The following is a 20,526-nucleotide window of genomic DNA, read 5'->3' as shown; positions in this document are numbered from 1 at the left end:
TGTCACCAATGTAGCACGAGTAGGGGATTAGGGGTCGAGAGCTGAGGAAGCGTTGTTCTAAATCAGCCATAAACATGTTAGCATACTGTGGGGCCATGCGGGTACCCATGGCAGTGCTGCTGATTTGAAGGTATACATTGTCCCCAAATGTGAAGTAGTTATGGGTGAGGACAAAGTCACAAAGTTCAGCCACCAGGTTTGCCATGACATTATCGGGGATACTGTTCCCGATGGCTTGTAGTTCATCCTTGTGTGGAATGTTTGTGTAGAGGGCTTCTACATCCATAGGCTAGGATGGTCTTTTCAGGAAGATCACCGATGGACTGTAGTTTCTTCAGGAAGTCAGTGGTGTCTTGAAGATAGCTGGGAGTGCTGGTAACGTAGGGCCTGAGGAGGGAGTCTACACAGCGAGACAATCCTGCTGTCAGGGTGCCAATGCCTGAGATGATGGGACGTCCAGGATTTCCAGGTTTATGGATCTTGGGTAGCAGACAGAATACCCCAAGGTCGGGGTTCCAGGGGTGTGTCTGTGCAGATTTGTTCTTGTGCTTTTTCAGGGAGTTTCTTGAGCAAATGCTGTCGTTTCTTTTGGTAACCCTCAGTGGGATCAGAGGGTAATGGCTTGTAGAAAGTGGTGTTGGAGAGCTGCCTAGCAGCCTCTTGTTCATATTCCGACCTATTCATGACGACGACAGCAGCCCATGCACATCAACAGAAGCACTCTATGTAGAAGTCCAATCTGTTGTTTTGACCTTCAGGAGGAGTCCACCCAGAATCCTTCTTTTCGTAGTCTTGGTAGGAAGGTCTCTGTGGGTTAGTATGTTGTTCAGAGGTGTGTTGGAAATATTCCTTGAGTCTGAGACATCGAAAATAGGATTCTAGGTCACCACAGAACTGTATCATGTTCGTGGGGGTGGGGGGGCAGAAGGAGAGGCCTCAAGATAGGAGAGATTCTTCTGCTGGGCTAAGAGTATAGTTGGATAGATTAACAATATTGCTGGGTGGGTTAAGGGAACCACTGTTGTGGCCCCTTGTGACATGTAGTAGTTTAGATAGCTTAGTGTCCTTTTTCTTTTGTAGAGAAGCAAAGTAGGTGTTGTAAATGGCTTGTCTAGTTTTTGTAAAGTCCAGCCACGAGGAATTTTTATGAGAGTATCCAGTTTTGAGAGCTCATTCTTAATCCTTCCCTGTTTGCTGTAGAGGATGTTGATCAGGTGGTTCCGCAGTTTCTTTCAGAGAGTGTGGCACAAACTGTCAGCACAGTCTGTGTGGTACGTAGATTGTAATGGATTTTTTACCTTCAGTCCTTTTGGTATGATGTCCATCTGTTTGCATTTGGAAAGGAAGATGTCTGCCTGTATCTGTAGGAGTTTTTTCATGAAATTGACAGATTTCCACTCCAACAAGGCTGATGCAGTTTCGTAGACTCCTGCAGGCTACTTAGTAAGACCATGACACTTGAAGCCATTGGAAAGCCTTTTTTTATTAAAGCAACATGAATGAGAACAGGGTACATTTCATGAGGGCTCATCTGCTCCCGTGGCTTATTCCTCACCTGAGGTTTCCCTAGGTTACGAATCTTTCACTTCAGCAGTGCAATGCTCTTATCTTCCAGACCAGAGATCCTGAAGCACATTCTCTTCTCTTATTTTAAGTGGGGTTTTGTGGCAGTGTTTATTTACATTAACAGTCCTCAGTTGCAGTCAGAAAATGGTACAGTTTACAATCAGTGCTAAGACATTTGTAGAGGCTTTCAACAGAGGTGGGTCACAGTTTTGCTAGGAAAGGTGAGAGAAACTTTCTAAACAGGAAGCCCAAGCTCACATTCAACACAACTTCAGAAACATGCTCTGACCTAATCACAGCACAAGGAAACTGATTATGCAATAACTGGGTGTTACCCCCAAAACAGAATGGAACAGAAGAATGGGGATAAACAGGAACAGGCAGTAAAAAGCAGCTCAGTGTAGGTCAAAGACTTGGGAATGGGAAAAACGAAGGAGGAAATCACAACTGGAATATAACCACCTCACGCAGACTTCAGGTCAATTTGTGTCTGGCATTAGCCACCCTGAAGTTATGAAGTTTCCCAGTAAATAAAATGCAATTAAGGATTTACTGACTTATATATGCCCTTGGACTTGTTCATCTCCTCAGCAATTACACTGTAATGCTAATGGAAGCTCCCCACCCCACCAGTTCTTAATATCCAAGACAATTTAGATCTCAAATTAAAAAAATAATGGACTCTGGTTACTAGTCTGTGTTAATGTACCTTACCTGCACAGGAATATTTTTTATGACTGTTACCCAATTGAAAAGTTAGGTTACAGCTATGCTATTTGATAGATTCCAAGGCCAGAAGGGATAAGAACATAAGAACAGCCATAATGGGTCAGACCAAAGGTCTATCCAGCCCAGTATCCTGTCTACCAACAGTGGCCAATGCCAGGTGCCTTAGAGAGAGTGAACCTAACAGGTAATGGTCTAGTGATCTCTCTCCTGCCATCCATCTCCACCCTCTGACAAACAGAGGCTCGGGACACCATTCCTTACCCATCCTGGCTAATAGCCATTAATGGACTTAACCTCCATGAATTTATCCAGTTCTCTTTTAAACCCTGTTATAGTCCTAGACTTCACAACCTTCTCAGGCAAAGAGTTCCACAGGTTGACTGGTTGCTGAGTGAAGAACTTTCCTTTTATTTGTTTTAAACCTGCTACCCATTCATTTCATTTGGTGGCCCCTAGTTCTTATATTACGGGAACAATAACTTTTCCTTGTTCACTTTCTCCACACCACTCATGAGTTTATAGACCTCTATCCTATTCCCCCTTAGTCTCCTCTTTTCCAAACTGAAAAGTCCTAGCCTCTTTAATCTCTCCTCATATGGGACCCGTTCCAAATCCCTAATCATTTTAGTTGCCCTTTTCTAATGCCAGTGTATCTTTTATGAGATGAAGGGACCACAACTGTACATAGTATTCAAGATGTGGGTGTACCATGGATTTATAGAAGGGCAATAAGATATTCTCTGTCTTATTCTCTATCCCTTTTTTAATGATTCCTAACATCCTGTTTGCTTTTTTCACTGCCACTGCACACTGCGTGGACGTCTTCAGAGAACTATCCACGATGTCTCCAAGATCTTTCTCCTGATTAGTTGTAACTAAATTAGCCCCCATCATATTGTATATATAATTGGGGTTATTTATTTCCAATGTGCATTACTTTACATTTATCCACATTAAATTTCATTTGCCATTTTGTTGCCCAATCACTTAGTTTTTTGAGATCTTTTTGAAGTTCTTCACAGTCTGCTTTGGTCTTAACTATCTTGAGTAGTTTAGTATCATCATAAAAAGAGAAACACAAGAAGTTAGAGCGAAACTAGGCAAAGCAAGGAGTCACAGCATTGCATACCAGGACATTGTATGAGGGAAGCCCATCCACCAACCCCCATCAGAAGGTGGGGGCTCCAAAACCCCCACAGGAAGGTCAGGAACCACCATCTGATGCTCAGCACTTTGCAGGACCAGTCCCTCAGTGATCTCTAGTGAGGGCCTGGACCTCCCATTGTTGCTTTAACCCATTTTTCCACTTGAACAGAGTCCAAACCTCACTGAAACATTCAGCCTTAACAAAACCACCGAAGTACTTTAAGATTTAGTAGATGGATAGAAAATCAGAAACTGACATTTTGTTAAAGCAGTCCTAAAAGAGTATTCCAGAATCTCCTATTTCAAGGTACTGTAATGGATACACACCTTCTCATGTGCTCTTGCTATAGGTCTTAGAGGGCTAGTAAATATACAATGTTACATTAAACTAAGCAGAATTCTAGAAAAGATGCCCCTGAATTCAAAGCAGAGATACTCCATCAACTGTATCTGTGCATATTTCAGTGCCACATTCCTACATACTGCGGCTAGTTTGTTGAAAATTGTTGTGAAGATTGACAAATAAGCTATTGAAATACCTATTCAGAATCACATTGCACTAGTAGGTATTTAAAACTGTCAAGTCTCCAAGATTAAATTAGAATCAGGGACTTTAACAAGCAAGTAAGTTAAGGAATGATTCATTGGGTGGTGGGGGAGCGGGAAGAGGAGAATGCATTAGATTTGGACTTATTCAACAACAAGGGACTATTACTAAGCAACCATTTTGAAACTTCCTGAAAGTCTGCATCTGTCTGATTTCCTTTCACTCAAGATTTCCTTTTACAAACAAAATCTGAAGATTACTATCTCTGGCTTGTTACAAATGTATTCAAGAAACTCACATGCATAGCCACAGCTCACATTAAATCAGAACAGTAAATTTGTTTAGCAAACAGACAATCTCTTTTCAAACGCAGGAGTAATCATCTTCACCTGCACATATAACAAGCTACCCCCAATACATTAGAGTCCCCGGGTGCCTCAGTGAATATTACCAGACACGGTTTTAAAAGAGAAGATACTCTCAACTTTTAAGTTAAGTCAGCTATTCTGATCTAAACACAAGCCTATAGCGGCTACAACCCCACCACCCGAAAGCCATACAGAGGACTTTTATTTAGCCATATAACAAAAACAAAGGGAATTTGGTTCAAACATATTGCATTGTTACTTCTTACAGAATGTACTTAAAATTTCCCAATGGCTTAAACACCAAATTACTTATAGTATTAAGGTTAAGAGGTATAACTTTTTCACAAATCCTTTTAATCCATTAGGTAACAGAACAGAAAACTGCCAGAATTTACAATGGAAAGTATAATATTCCAAAAAGAAAAGGAGTACTTGTGGCACCTTAGAGATTTCACATACATTCAAACAAACAGTTTCTTAAATTCTATGGATCTGCTTTGCCTCTGGATACATGTACACAACTTTCATTGACTTTAAATGGGAAAGCAAAGACAAGATATCCAAACAACACATTGAGGGGGCCATTTAGGGATCTGGGGCAAAAATTGGGGATTGGTCCTGCTTCAAGCAGGGGGTTGGACTAGATGACCTCCTGAGGTCCTTTCCAACCCTAACCTTCTATGAATATATAAGATATATCAATTTTAAATGGCAAAGTGAAAGAAAATCTGAACCCTCCAAAACGTTACGATCACCGTAATACACGTGTCTTACCATACTCCCACATGCCCCTCCCCACCCTCCCTCAAACTCACTGGCAAGTAGTTTCAGTCTCTGAAAGGGAGAGTTAATCTAAGTGAATTTTATTCTAGTCAAACAGTAAATCTGCTGAAGAAAAAAAATGATGACCCACTGCAATGAAACAAGTTTTATAATTTATTAAAGTGAATTATCTTTTTTCTCAAACAGTATTAGGCAGTCAGGGAAGGAAAAAGAAGAAAACTGTTAAACCAAGAGCTAGTCAGCAGTAAAAATCTTGTCTCCTGAAGAATTTGAAGTTATCCATCTCACTTAATGTCCCCCATACTCCTTGAATGTATTAAATATCACCATTCAATACCACCAGCCTACTGCATTGTACAATCTCACGATGACTCCTCACACAGCAAATGCCCACTCAAAGATGTTAATGAGAAAAACTTACGTTAAACAGTTTGTTTGTTTTTTTTGGGGGGGGGTGTTAGATTTTAGGCAAGAACTGTTTTTAACCATAGCAAGAACATGCCCCCTTGCCTAGCAGCAGTGCCAAGATAACGTGAATAGAGAACTCAACTCCAGTAGTTTCCTTGTGGGAAAAAGACTGATAAAAGGCATTCTGGGGTGGACAAAGGAGAGAAGGGAATCGCAAAAGCAGCACAAATCAAGCAGATTTTACCAACACAAATTCAAGGAGTGCTTAGGTTTTTACTCCTTTTCTTTGGGGTCAGGGTGGATAAAAATCAATGATTTAAAAGAAAAAATTTAAATCAAATTTTTTTATTTAAATCGGATTTTTTTGATAAAAGGCTTTGAGAAAAAAATCTGTCTAAAGATACATTATAGCTGAAAGATCTCATCATGGAATAGGGATTATCAATTCTAATTCTATAGTATGAAACAATATATTAATGTAATGTTTAAGACAAGTTTTGTAAATGAGTTCCAATAGTTCATGGATTAGGGACCCAATCTCATGGGGTTCCAGGGGCTTATGTATAGATTTAGGTTAATCCTTCTCTCTATCCAATGGGACTCAGTGCTCAGTCTAGAAGATACCATCAGAGATGCTTCGTTTTGCAGTTCTCAAACTGTGGATTTGTGTCTCCAGAGGTAACATACTTGTTAACAGCAAAAATGTTTTTAAATAAATAATATATAGAGGTGAGAAATAAGACCTCAACCCTATTGTCCCTCTGCAAATGTGTACACAGAGTCAATCCCTTACCTCTCTCTAAAAGTGTAAAGTTTCAAAAAGTTCAATGAATAGAAGACTGTTGGGGGCGGCATCGATCTGGACAAGGAGAAGAAGTCTGGAGATAAATGTGAGAAGAGAGGGACAGGCAGTAGAAACAAAAGTGAAACTGCTTCAGCAGCATGTTCCAGAAGTATTGAGGTCTGTGTAGCCTCCATTGATTTGAGATCTACCGTACCATTCTCTCACTAGAAGGGAAAACCTATAATGGCAGCAGGCCGTAAAAGAGACCCAGTTTGGGAATAAAGAAAAGGAGTACTCGTGGCACCTTAGAGACTAACAAATTTATTTGTTAGTCTCTAAGGTGCCACGAGTACTCCTTTTCTTTTTGCGAATACAGACTAACACGGTTGCTACTCTGAAACCTGTCATTTGTTTGGGAATAAGAACCATTCAAGAAACATATATGTTTGCTGATGTTTTAAAGAAAGTCACACCAGTGAACTGGTGGAAGTCACTTAAACACTTGGATTCAGAGTCTGTTAAAGTGATAATCTCACTTTTAACAGCAGTAGCTTCTTCTGCCGGTGTAGAAAGAATATTTTCTTCCTTTGGACTAATCCATTCCAAATTGAGAAATTGTTTGGGACCTGAAAAAGCAGGAAAGCTTGTTTTTCTTTTCCAGATTATGAACAAACAGGAAAATGAAGGTGAAGAGGACTGAGTTAGAGTGCAGAAGTCAATATTTTAAATTTCTCATGTTGACCTAGCTGACAGTTGATTTAATTTTTGTTTTCCTAAAAAAAATTTCGTTTTCTAAAAAACAATTTTAACAAAAAAACCCTAATTTTTAAAAAGTGAATGTTTAAATTAAATTCATGCTTGTTTTGTTAAAATTTTATATGTTTGCTGTTGAAGAAAAAAACCAGAATACATAACGTTGTTTGTTAAATAAAACAATTTAACTGTCTGTCTGGTGATGTTCTCCTCCTAATACAGCATGGCAAGAAAATCCTCCAAATATTAATGATTAACCTGTTGAATTGGAAATAGTTCATCTCCTAATGACTTCATAAATATCTCTTCAATTACCTTTGGTAAATGAATTAACCATTCATTTTCTGATATAGCTGTAAAACTAATCTGAAGAGTTTTCAAAATAAAAGTCACTTTAAAAATGTATAGTGTGTACCTTGTAAAAATGAAACCTACCTCTCTCTCTGGAGTTGTGAAGAATATGTATTAAGGTTATAACAACCAATGAGAATGCCCTTTTATGTAGAAATCCACGATTAAACTGAGTCTTCCTGAGCAGGAGTGGGTGGGTGAGATTATGTGGCCTGTGTTGTGCAGGAGGTCAGACTAAATGATCATAATGGTCCCTTCTGACCTTAGTATCTAGTATCTATGAAAAATCAAATCCATCCTGTTTGGAGTCTTAGTCTAATCATCCATTTCTTAGGATTCGTCTGTTGGGGAAAAGGGCAAATGCTCCTATCTGCTCCCACCCTAAAATAAAGAATTACAAGGAATTTCAAAGCTTCCGTGTCACCCCAGACTTGGGCCAAGTGGGATTCAGACACATTTGGGTCTGTCTCCACAGGCTAGCATATCCATTTGAGAACAGACTTTACAGCTCAAACATTCTGCCACCTGCCAGTCCAAAGGAGTTGAGAGACTAAAGCTGAAATTAGAAGGTTTGCTTGTTGATTAATTCTGTTCTCTCTCTTTGGAAGGTCACATATACCCTTCCCCCCTTCATGCTCTTCAGCACTCCAAAAGGCTAATAGTTGGATGGAGGGAGCCATCACCCGAGACAGGCAGCATGGAGAGAGGGCTTTTCTATTCCCTTCCTATTGTCAACTTGCAGTCTCTCCTCTTTGGAAATAAAGATAGTGCAATAAATTTCAGTGACTTTTACATTTTTGTTGCTATGGGCTCACTTATGACACTGCAACAGTGAGATCGTCTCATGAAATGCGAGGCCTCAGATCCCTGCATCCACATGGAGACCCAGTGAGTTCAACTGGACTCCACATGAGCGCAGGCCTACATGGATCAGAATGTGGTAGCAGGGCCTAAAATGTGTAGGCTCTTTGGATTAAAGGAGAGGACATCATCCATTTTAAAGTTTAAAATAGTTTCAGATATTACACCTACCCCAAAGTCTTCAGGCCAACTGTGAGCTTCTCACAGTTAATATAAACAAGCGTCCCTCTCCTCTATTGTGGCTGGCTGTGCTTAAGATCCAGACAAGCAGCAGGAAACTGACCAACTGACTACAACAGGGGAAACACTGAAGCCAACCATATACAAACTGAAAAAAAAGAATTCCAGGCCTCTCCAATCTCTTTTAGATACAGTAATTTTGGCTCCTCCTTTTAACAGGTGTAGAGAGACTTTTCAGACAGATGTAGAATTTTTAGACTGGCTCTGTCTCTTAAAAACCTCAGTCAGTCATTTCATAATATTATTGGCTTTTACTTCTGGCTTTGATACACCTCAATATCTGAATAAAAACAGCACAGATTAACTTTGACAAAATGCACTATTTCATGCTTTATCTACACATACTGAAAAATGTAGGGGCTTTTGTCTAATTATTAAATATTTAATATGACATGACAACAATCAGAACCCAGAGATGAGAAGGCGAATGAGGAATAATGGGTAGTCCTCATTTTCCTGAATGGCAGACAAGACTCTGGTTGGGCATGTTCTTCCAGAACGAATGAGGCCTTTCCATTCTCTCGATAAGGCCTAAGGAGACAGAGGTCACGATATGATGGCCACAGGCATATCTCACTCACCTACAACATATAGGGTGCTGTGGATGAGACCTGATCTAGCACCCAGACGGAGCCATCTCCAAGGTCTAGGTCTCTGCAGCATGGCTCTGCCGAAGCACCCTCTACTTAAAGGCATTCACTCCTGAAAGGGTGGGCTTTGCCATTCTGTGCCGATCTGTATTTTGCTCTATATTTTGGAATTACATCATTCCTGAGGTTTGTTATAGAATCTCAACATGGCCATTTGAGAGTTAACTGTGTTCACAAAATTCATTTAGTAATACAAATTCTAGCCTATATTAGTTACCGCAAGTCTGGTCCCTTGGTACCATAATGATGGGGCCCTTTAACTGCACAGAGTTCAGAAGTCTAAACCCAGAAGAAATAAGTTTGGGGACAGAGAATGGAACTGCCTCTCTCCTCAGGAGCAGAAAGGGGAGTGCATACCACACAAAACAGAGTACTGGTTGATCACCATTTAATACATTTTAAAAATTCCCCCAGTACCCTTCATATTACTTCTACACACAGTCTCCTTTCTATCACCATTGGACTACCCATTACATTCTTACAGGATGCATGCATTACAGAGATAGTTGCTTGAAACCCTGAACATTTGTTTCTAAAGATGTTCAGAACAGGACATGTCCACAATGGCTCTCAGCTGTTTTAACATAGCTACTGGCCCAGTTATTGACACGTAGCTCTGACAATAAGCATGCTGCTCAGAGAAATCACACACCACCACCACACGCCACCTATGTACAGTACGTTTACATATTGAACAGAATGACGTTTGCCTTTTTTAAAAAAAGGCATGAAAACTTTACATAGGAAAGGAACTGCCAGGACCATACCAACTGCTGTGATGAAAACCAACCAAAGCAAGGAAACGTATAGTTAAGGATGAAATCTACCACATCTCCTCCAATACCTCTGCACGCAATGGGGCATCTTCCACTCCTTCCTTAGCGCTCCCTGTGGGCTGAGTACTGGTGGAGATACGGCTCATTTCGTCCCTAACTGAGAATTCCTTTGGTTTCATTTTCTGTTGCAGCCCTGATGTTCTTTTAATGTATTTTCCCCCCTTGTGACTCTTTCAGTCATCCTGCAAGATACTTCAACTTTGAGGAATGAGACAGGTCCCATGGACACTGTAAATGAGGACTACTGTATTGTTAGTATTGGACCGGAATTGCTTTCTCAAGTCATTTAATAAGGTTTATCCCCAAAACTGGGCCAGCTCCCACAAATGAGGTAAGTAGAGAGGATCCAACATTTTACACAAACTACTAAACCATTTAGCCACCACCTAACTGAAACATACCAGCCAACACTGAATTTTAATGAAAAATGAAAAATAAAGCAAAATGGATGGGGCTACCCAGACATTCTAGACCCGACCTTATGATTGATAGTCAATGGTCATATTGACTCTCAAGTTGCTAAAGGCCCCTAAGGTTCTTTAGATTCCTCTGCAGTTCTAAACAATGCTTCATTCTAATTTTAGACAGAAGCTTTGTAAACAATTCTTTTAGCACCCTTACATTTAAATGGGCTTGAATTTCCAAATGCTGATTTTTACTCTTATTCAGGAAGATTTCAGCCATATTCTGGATACTGCTTTGTGAGTAGCCAGTTTAATGCTCCCTTGTTTTAAGCTGACTAGATTTTAAGGTTTGCACTTTTGTAGCCCTATTGGTCCCACGAGATGAGCGAGACAAGGGGAGTGAGGTAGCAGTTTTTAATTGGACCAACTTCTGCTGGCGGAGGAGACAAGCTTTCATACGTCACAGTTCAAACCCTAAGGTCTGGAAGAAGCTGCCTTATATGAAACAGTCCCTGGAAGGCTGGAAGCAGTAGAAATGAGAGCCCTTCTGAAGACAGCAGGTATAAAGGAGAAATAAGTGGAAATGAAAGTAGGTTGTGAAGTCAGGGTACAGGATTGGCTGCCATCAGAAGAGATTATGACGGTGGTGACGCTGTAGAAGACAAACAGATGACAGGATGCCCAAGAAAATAATGCAAACTCAACCAAGGTCAGTCAGACCTAGAAGACAACCACCAACTAGATGTCAGGAAACTGGACACGAGGGCATGACCTGGCTGGGCTTAGCGGAGGACAAACCATGGAGAGGACAGAATGGCACTGGTGTACTGATCCCCATGTCTATACAGATGCTTTCGGATGAGAAGCTGTAGATGGCACAGGACAAAGAGTGCCTTCAAAGGAGTTATTTACTACATGAGGAAGACACCAAGACTGCAGCAAAGGTTCTTACTGAACCTTCCAGCATCACAACTGTAAGCGGCCCTCCCTCCTCCTCTCAATAACCTCATAGGCATCCACATCACACTGAAGATCCTGCCCTTACAACACACACAACTTTACTATTTACTAATGTAAACAGTCTCATTGAAGTTAATAGACCTGCTTATGTGAGTAAAGTGGTACACAGGACTGCGGCCTAGACATACACAACATGACAATGTCAATACAACCTGTATCCCCTGCCTCATTAACAGAGGAAAGTACTGTATTTGTTAAAGCCAAATCCACTGTACTTATAATACAGCAGTGTTTGAAGCCCACACTTCCAAGGAGTGTTAAAAACACACTTCCCAGCTCATGCATTCACCACACAAGTAACACCTTTGGGTATGTTCTATTAAGTTTGGAATGCTGGGGGGGAAATTAGCATTGCCCTGGGTTATTTTTAAATAACTAGAAAGCACCAGAACTACCATGAGGTACACAGCTCTGTTTTAGGTTAGCTAAACATTATATTCATTAATCTCCACAGCATAAGAAAAACATACATTCCAATTCCACATCCCTAAAGATTTTCTATCTTCTGTGCAAGAGATGGAATGGAGGCTGAAAGATTTGCTGTCTCACTGGGCCACCAGCATCTCTCCGGAAATGAAGTTTTTGTTGCTCCTGGCCCAGATTCACTGAGAGTTGAAACCTTAACTCTCCTGCTTCCACTGTGTCAAAAGAAAGAAGGTGGGGCAGGAGTTCAATTACACCAGACACTCAGGGAGAGAAAGAAGAGAGAAGCCCAGGCCAGCAGCAGTAAAAACAACTTTCCTGCAGAGACATCACTGCTCCGGAAATAGTGTTGTCACTGTAAAAATATGGTAGTCCACCCCAATAGCACTGGAACACACTGCACAAGTTTAGATGAATTGAGAACACTCCTACTGCATGCCGTCGGATTCTTACATTATACTGATTTAGGAACTGAAATATTTCAGACTTTACACACTGTACAAGGGCTTTAAGATGTCATTTTCAAAATAATGATGTTCCTTAAGGTTTACAAAAAAATTTTTTTTTCCCCCACTACTCAGATAAGCATGGCAACTCCACCTCTTCAAGCAGGCACATATTATGCCAAGACTGGCTGCTCTTTCACAATATTTAGGCCTTTTTCCCCTCCTGGAAAACACGTGATTGTTGCCGACACCAGCACAGCTCCATGCATTTTCACTCCTGTTCCTTGCAGAACTCCTTTCAACAGGTTCAGGCAACACAGTGGTTAAAATGGTTCCAGGTGACCATTGCCATCTCCTAACTGCTTTGGCACTAGCCATAGTGAGACAATCTTTTTTTTCTGTGTGTATATAAAGTCTGCTGCAGTTTCCACGGTAAACATCTGATGAAGTGAGCTGTAGCTCACGAAAGCTCATGCTCAAATAAATTGGTTAGTCTCTAAGGTGCCACAAGTACTCCTTTTCTTTTTGCGAATCTCAGAACAGAGTCAGTATAGAAACAGCCATAGAGAGCTACCCCATTATTCCAGTGTTACAGAAATTGACTCTCTGACTGCCTCATCTAACACTTGTTAAACAATAAAAGGTTTGGTGGGTGGTGGCGAGGAACAAATTCATCAAGTTTTTTTTTAAATTGCAAAATTATCCCCAACTATTATGCTGATGTTTAAAACTGATTAGGAGTAACAACTTACAGTTACACGGATAATAGCGAATGCAAGAAATATGGGAAAGAATAAAACAACATTTTATTTTCTGAGAGCCATTGTTTGGTATATCACACTGAGCAGATGTAAACTAAGAACATTTGTAGAATGGCAATCATCATCCTACATGTTTAAAAAGGCTACACCATGCAGATACAGTATGCAATATATATGCAAGAGAAATTATTCAAAATGAAATGCCAGCACTCTTACATTGGGCATCTCTGCACTAGCCTGAGGTAAAGGACCAAACATACAAGAGTAGGATTCAGAGTAACAGCCGTGTTAGTCTGTCTTTGCAAAAAGAAAAGGAGTACTTGTGGCACCTTAGAGGCTATGCTCAATATGCTCAAATAAATTGGTTAGTCTCTAAGGTGCCACAAGTACTCCTTTTCTTTTTGCAAGAGTAGGATTGTTTCTTTTATTGTTTTGGATGTAACCAGGAATCTGTCCCTTTTACAGGGAGATTGCTGGAAGTGTTCCGAGAGTTATATTAAAAGGAGACAATAGAACACACGCTCTCCACGTGCACATACAGAAGTACCAGCAAAGTTTCGACACAAGAAAACGTACTGCAGTTATGTGCAAAAGTTTCTTATGCATCTTAGAGTGGGTTTATCCAATGCTATAAAACTGCAACTGCATGTGGCATTGTCTGATAGGTTGAATTTTTGTGAGCAAGAGGTGGATAGCTTTACACTAGGATTAGATTTATAGCCAGGGGTTGGTTTTTTTCCCCCTTCAACAGAAACATTTTGCTGTTGTGCCTCAATATGAACATGATGCAGAGCTTCAAGTTCAATACTTATTAGATAAGAGCAGCTTTCAATGGCACCTTGCAACTCCTAAAGTAGAACAGTACTTTTTGAACCAATGGTCTTTTTTATTAATATATGAAAGAGTCCATCCTCTGCCAGGCTGTTCGAAGCATGAACTTTTAAAACAAAAAAGACATTTTGACAGTGGTTACAATTTAAACATTTCTCTTCTTCCAGTGGCAGTGAGCCTCATGGCTTAGGCTGGCCCAAAGTTCATTTTCCTTCAGTCAGGATGCAACACAACAGGGTTCTTTTCCCACCAGCTGGGGAGCAGAGGGGCTACTTGCTAGACAAAGGTTTGCATTTCTCCTAAACTGGGCTTCTAAAAAGAAACATGTTCAAAGTCTTATCCTAGCTGTAAACACTACCTCACCCAGTTAGTAAATGAGGAAAAACAAAAGGAACCGTAAATAATGCAAGGGGTAAGGTTTATTCTAAAAAATGTTAGTTTTTTAAACTGCAAAGCAGATTAAAGAAATCAAGAGACTGCATCCAGAAAATACACTTCCTTAACCCTGTGCATTTTCTAAATAGCTCTTCTCAAGCACCATGTCTCCTCTCCAGAAGAGGACATTGGCATAGATATAAAAAGGCAGACAAGACACTAACAGCACCTAAATTTAATTTGTTCTTTTAATCATGTATCCTCCTGCTGCTCCTAACAGTGTTTAAGTGGAGACATGAAGAGCCACAGCTCTTTTGTTTGAGGAGCCTAACAAAAAAACAATAGTTGTTCCAAGTGAAATATCAGAATTCACAGATACCATTTAGACAGCTAAACAGGAAGTCAGACCATGCTAGGTAAAGGCAAACCACAGTACCACAAAGATGGATGCTCCCTGTCAGCTGCATGTCACATTCAGTTTCACACAACCATGTGATCAGGAAAGCAGAGAGGCAGAGGTTCCACCTGGTTTTGCAGGCCTTAGCTAGTCAGAAACCAGATCATCAGTCCAAAGAGACCTTCTGAGCACCTAGGGCCTCCATTTTCTGATACCTCTCAGCCAGCCAGGAGACCAAGGATGCAATCAACCCCAAACACGTGCCTACATCAAAGCTCATACACACAAGGGTTTCCTTTACACAGCTGTCCAGGTCAGGATCTCAGCTGTGCTCGGTGCAACGTGCTACAACCACGTTTACATATGTTTTCACTATGGTTTTGACCTGAGAGTGGATAGAGCCCAAACACCTTTGTTTCTATGGTACATGCAGCACCCTTTACCACCTGGCTAAAAGAAGCTCAAGTAGTCTATCAATCAACACCAAAACCTACAGGAAGATTCTCGAACTGAAATACTCTTGGTCACTAATGACGAAGGACACGGTCCATTTAAAACAAAACATACTATTCACTTGAGCAGAACATAGAAGGCAGAACTGTCTTGGATAAATAGGGTTTCCAGGGGAGGGGAGTCTTCCCAAAGCACCTAGACTAATAAAAAGCTCCGTCAGTCCTTTATTCCATGCACAGTTAGAGGACAGAATAGACTCATTTGCCTGCAATCAGTCATGTATGATCCTTAAAAATCACTGTATTCCCTAAATGCTTGTTTGTTGCAGCCACCCTCCAGAACTGCTGCAAAATAAGAGTCAACCTCCCACATCATCTTCAACCAGGGCACAGTCACCCACCCACCCCAACGCCCCACTCCACCCCCAGCCTGTCAGTATCCAAGCATGGCTCTAAAAATTCCCTTTTGGGGGTATGCAAAGCAAGTAGAATGCAAAACTGCAGAACACTAAGCCAGCATTTGTACGATGCCTCTTGCTCCCCCGTTTTCTTCTAAATTCCCCCTCCCCACAACACCACCACCTCCACTGCTCAAAGCCTCAAAACCAAGACTTGAAGTTTTAGATTAGGTGCACAGGAAGGACGACAGCGTGGTTTAAACTGCTTGCAAATAAAATGTCCTCTCCTAGGGAATCGGGTGAGGAGCTGTACCATCACCACACAAATTTCCAAAGCCCAGGATGAGAATTTGGGAAGGGAGAACTTGGGAAGGGAGAGTCTTCCAGGGCTTTCTAAAATCTAGACTGAGAAGGCCTATGAAGCCAAGAGCTCAGTGCACCCTCTCTGTTGCGCAGCTTCCCCCACCCCAAACAGGAAACATGGGCATGGACATTACTGCTCAGACCACCCACAGGGGAGGCAGCAGTACCTGGGCAGAGGAGGAGAAAAGGCAATTACTGGGCTCTCTGTTCAATGCACCGCATGAAAGCATGTGTGTGGAGGTGTTCTTGGCACATTGCCTTCTCCCTTCCCACTTCCAATGTGGGGAACCAGCATGAGGATGGTGAAAGGGCGAGGATGGTGAAAGTGTCAGGCAAGAGAACCTAGATTTCCAAGGAGGGGGTGGATTTCAAGAGACACTCCACGTACAGACACAGGAGAGTAGCGGAAAGCCCAAAGGAAACGCAATGGGAGGAAGAGAAAAATGAGGACTGTTCCCTGAGACCCCCTGAACGGGGCAGCAGGAGGCAAAGAAGCACCCCCCGCCCCCACCCACAGCAGTCTCCCCCTCCCCCCGCCATGTCCCCCTGCCCCGGTGAGCAAGGACAACCAGCTTTCCTAGGAGAGGGGAAGCGACCGGCTCTCACCCCCGCACCCCACTGGGGAGGCGCCATGGCAACAGCCCAGAAAGGGGGGCCCGGCCCGGCCCGCCTCGCAATGAGCGCGCTGTGGGGGAGGGGATCCCGCGGCCCGTCCAGGGGTGCGAGGGGCGGAATGGAGGCGGGGGGGGGGATGTTCCCGCTCCATTCCTCGCCCAGCCCAGTCACTGCTCCGCAGGGGGCCGGGCCGGGCCGGGCCGTTCCTCCCCCGTGGGGCCGGGCCGGGCCGTTCCTCCCCCGTGGGGCCGGGCCGGGCCGGGCCGTTCCTCCCCCGTGGGGCCGGGCCGGGCCGGGCCGTTCCTCCCCCAAGGGGGGGCGCTGGGCGCCCCCTCAGCATGAGGCGGCCCCGCCCCCGCCCCGGGCCCCCCTTTCCGAATCCAGCACCTGCCCCTCCCCCCAGGCCCGGCCTAACCGCCCCCCGGCCAGTCCCGCCGGGCCGGGCCGGGCCGCCCGCTCCCCCGAGCCGGCCCCGCTCACCTCGGCCGGCAGCGGCGGCCCCGCTCGCTCCCCTCGGGCCGGGCCGGGCGGGCGGAACAGACGCTGCGCCGCAGACACCAGCGGCAGCCGGCACCACCACAAACAATGATGCTGATTGGGCCGCGGCTCCGCAGCACCGGCTCCGCCTCCCGACCTGAGCAACGACGCCTGTTGGTCGAGACGACAGACCGACGGAAGCCTAGACCAATCGAAGTGGAGACTACACCCCGACGCCCGCCCTGTAGCTCCCACTGGCTGATGGCACCGTTGATTGGCGTAGACCGCGACCACTGGGAGGCGGCAAAAGCGCCCCGTGGGGCGCCTTTAATGGGTCTCTTAGCCTGGACATCCGGGTACCCTGCGGCCCTATTATATGTCGGCGGGCAAAAAGCAAATTTGGCCCTTCTCGGGCGTTTTGGGCGACGGCGGCCACCGTACCTCGGTTACCCCAATTATCTTCCTCCCTTTAATCCCCCCCGGGAGGGACACCCAGCTAAGGCCCCATCCCCAGAGTGGGTGCTGGGCACCCAGGCCAGGCCGGGGGCGCCAGGAGAGGGGTGCCCAGTCTGGTGGGACGTATTCCTGGAGGGTTCATCACAGGCCCCTATTGTCAATTCCTGGCGACGCCAGGACCCCGACGTGGGTCTGGTTGGCGCAGGTGATGGGGGAGGGGTGGGGGGTCAGGATGGCACGGCTGATGGGGGCGGGGCATGGGGCAGGTTGGCGCAGGTGATGGGGGAGGGGTGGGGGGCAGGATGGCACGGCTGATGGGGGCGGGGCGTGGGGCAGGTTGGCGCAGGTGATGGGGGAGGGGTGGGGGGCAGGATGGCACGGCTGATGGGGGCGGGGCGTGGGGCAGGTTGGCGCAGGTGATGGGGGAGGGGTGGGGGGGCAGGATGGCATGGGTGATGGGGGAGGGGTGGGGGGGCAGGATGGCACGGCTGATGGGGGCGGGGCATGGGGCAGGTTGGCGCAGGTGATGGGGGAGGGGTGGGGGGGTCAGGATGGCACGGGTGATGGGGGCGGGGCATGGGGCAGGTTGGCGCAGGTGATGGGGGAGGGGTGGGGGGGCAGGATGGCACGGCTGATGGGGGGCGGGGCGTGGGGCAGGTTGGCGCAGGTGATGGGGGAGGGGTGGGGGTCAGGATGGCACGGCTGATGGGGGCGGGGCATGGGGCAGGTTGGCGCAGGTGATGGGGGGGCAGGATGGCACGGGTGATGGGGTGCGGCGTGGGGCAGATTGGCGCAGGTGATGGGGGAGGGGTGGGGGGGCAGGATGGCACGGGTGATGGGGGCAGGGCATGGGGCAGGTTGGCGCAGGTGATGGGGGGGCAGGATGGCACGGGTGATGGGGCACGGCGTGGGGCAGATTGGTGCAGGTGATGGGGGAGGGGTGGGGGTCAGGATGGCACGGGTGATGGGGCGCGGCGTGGGGCAGATTGGCGCAGGTGATGGGGGGGCAGGATGGCACGGGTGATGGGGCGCGGCGTGGGGCAGATTGGTGCAGGTGATGGGGGAGGGGGGAGGGGTGGGGGGGGCAGGATGGCACGGGTGATGGGGCGCGGCGTGGGGCAGATTGGCGCAGGTGATGGGGGGGGGCAGGATGGCACGGGTGACTAGGTGCCAGGGTCAGGTTGGTGCAGAGGATGGGGGGAGTGCTACCGAGGTCTGGTGGCCCAAGTGTTTGGGGGGGCACTCTTGGGGCTGCCCCTCACACAGCTCTGGGAGCCAAGGGGAAAAGTGGCGGGGTGTAGAGGAACACTGGGGCACAGGGCATTTGGATGGGCTGCACCCACATGTGGAGTGGGCCGCATTGCAGGTGTTTGGAACGTGCGCAGGGGATGCAGGGGCATGGAGCTGGCATAGAGAGGCACAGGGAGGCCGTATGCTTTGATGCTGTTCCAGAGGAAAACGTTTCAGATTCCCCCAGGCCTGACAGTGAGATTGGGAATTATCCCCTTTAACATTCATTGTTTGCACTGTGGTAGCACCTAGGGGCCCTCGGCAGGGATCGGGGCCCGTGGTGCCAGATGTAATGCACACACAGAGCAGACCCACGGTCCCTGCCGTGCAGCACTTACGGCAGAGTACAAGAGCTGACACAACAGGTGGCTACAACGCACAGTCAAAGAACGAGGTAAGTCATGGAGAATACGTCCATCAATGGCTGTAAGTCAAGGCAGTCAGGGACGCAACCCCATGCTCCAGGTGTCCCTAAACTTCCAACTCCAGAAGCTGGAAGTGGACGACAGGGGATGGATCTCTCGATAATCGCCCTGTTCTGGTCCTTCCCTGTGAAGCACCTGGCAGTGGCCATGCTCAGAAGACAGGATGGTGGTAGCTGGCCCATCGCTCTGCCCCACTATGGTTGATCTTATATGCTCACAACAAAAGGTCAGCAAAGCACCAGGTAACAATGAGAATTATGAACATCAGAACACTCCCTGGTCACAGCACAGCCGGAGCCTAAAACGAGGTCTTCCCCATGGGTGGCACATGAACTGCCGGCTTGGGGAGCCTAGCCCCCAGCCCCACCCCTTCTGCCCGAGGCTCTGCCTCATCCACCACCACCCCCGCACAGCCACTGGCCCCCACCCCAGGCTAGCACCCCCAGCCCCGGAGCGCCGGGAGGGAGGGCAGTGTGGCCCCAGCCCCTGGAGCCAGGCCACAGAGCGGAAGCAGGAGGCCTGGGGGCAGAGCGTGGGCAGGGCCATGCCTGGCTGTTTGGGGAGGCACAGCCTCCCCCAGCCTATGGTACCCGCCACCCATGGTCTTCCCCGTGCATTGCACTGCAGCCCGAGGGAATGAAATTCCTTCCCAGCAGTGTCACACTCCGCCACAGAATCCAGGTGTCCTGCTGCCCCATGGCATCGCACTGGGCACAGTGATATTTTGGCACAATGTTGCGTTGCTGTTTTTCAATGCTCCAACGTCCCATGGCTGCCTGAGGGCACTTTGATGTGACGTGACTGTTCCATGGATGCTGTACAGCCCTGCTCGCAGCGTGACCGTGCTGGGCTGCAACATCAGCCAATATTGCCTCACTGTTTCCTTGCAGCTCCCCCTCCCGTCGGTCTGTCTGTCTCTACTTGTCTCAGAGGTAAACCGAGTCCCCTCCTGTGTTCCTCACTTCAGCCGTGGCAGTCGTGGAGCAGCAGCCCACCCACCCTGCCGGGACAGCTTAAAAATCCACCGAACTCGCGGTTTGCGCAAACTGTGCTGTGAAGATGCCCCCTAGGACTGTCGGCTTCTCTCCGTCCGCTGGGACAGCGCCTGGTGCCAGAGGCTCGGTGGCGGCACCGCCATGCGGTCGCAGCACCGCAGCCCAGGCCTGCGACACCAACTCTGCCTGGTTACAAGGGCACCAGGGTGTAAACATCACCGCGGTGGCTCAGCGGAATTCCCCCTTCCAGCTCCGTGGACCCGGAGAACGGTACGCCTAGCCGCTGCTGGAAGCAGGGGGAGTCGGCCGTTGGCTTCGCATACGTCACACCAGCTCCAGGTTGATCGGTCTCCCTGCTAGCAGCAGCGATCCCAGG

At 46.4% G+C, this 20,526-nt stretch overlaps 2 protein-coding genes across 4 annotated transcripts in view; one reads left to right on the top strand and one right to left on the bottom strand.

Annotated features, from left to right (window-relative positions):
- Positions 1-17,148, bottom strand: part of GATAD2B (GATA zinc finger domain containing 2B) — an 80,438-nt gene extending 63,290 nt beyond the window's left edge. For all 3 annotated transcript variants that reach the window (XM_073322403.2, XM_073322407.2, XM_073322406.2), the window contains exon 1: positions 16,988-17,148. The gene's annotated coding sequence lies outside the window, so the exon portion shown is untranslated. The remainder of the gene's footprint in view (positions 1-16,987) is intronic.
- The window catches only part of UBAP2L (ubiquitin associated protein 2 like), a 403,300-nt gene that overhangs the window by 109,484 nt on the left and 273,290 nt on the right, over positions 1-20,526 (top strand). The window lies entirely within an intron of this gene.

This window comes from Lepidochelys kempii, chromosome 24 (assembly GCF_965140285.1).
Source record: "Lepidochelys kempii isolate rLepKem1 chromosome 24, rLepKem1.hap1, whole genome shotgun sequence".
NCBI lineage: Eukaryota > Metazoa > Chordata > Testudines > Cheloniidae > Lepidochelys > Lepidochelys kempii.
The sequence above is the reverse complement of the archived record's forward strand: the minus strand, read 5'-3'. Positions and strand labels throughout refer to the sequence as shown.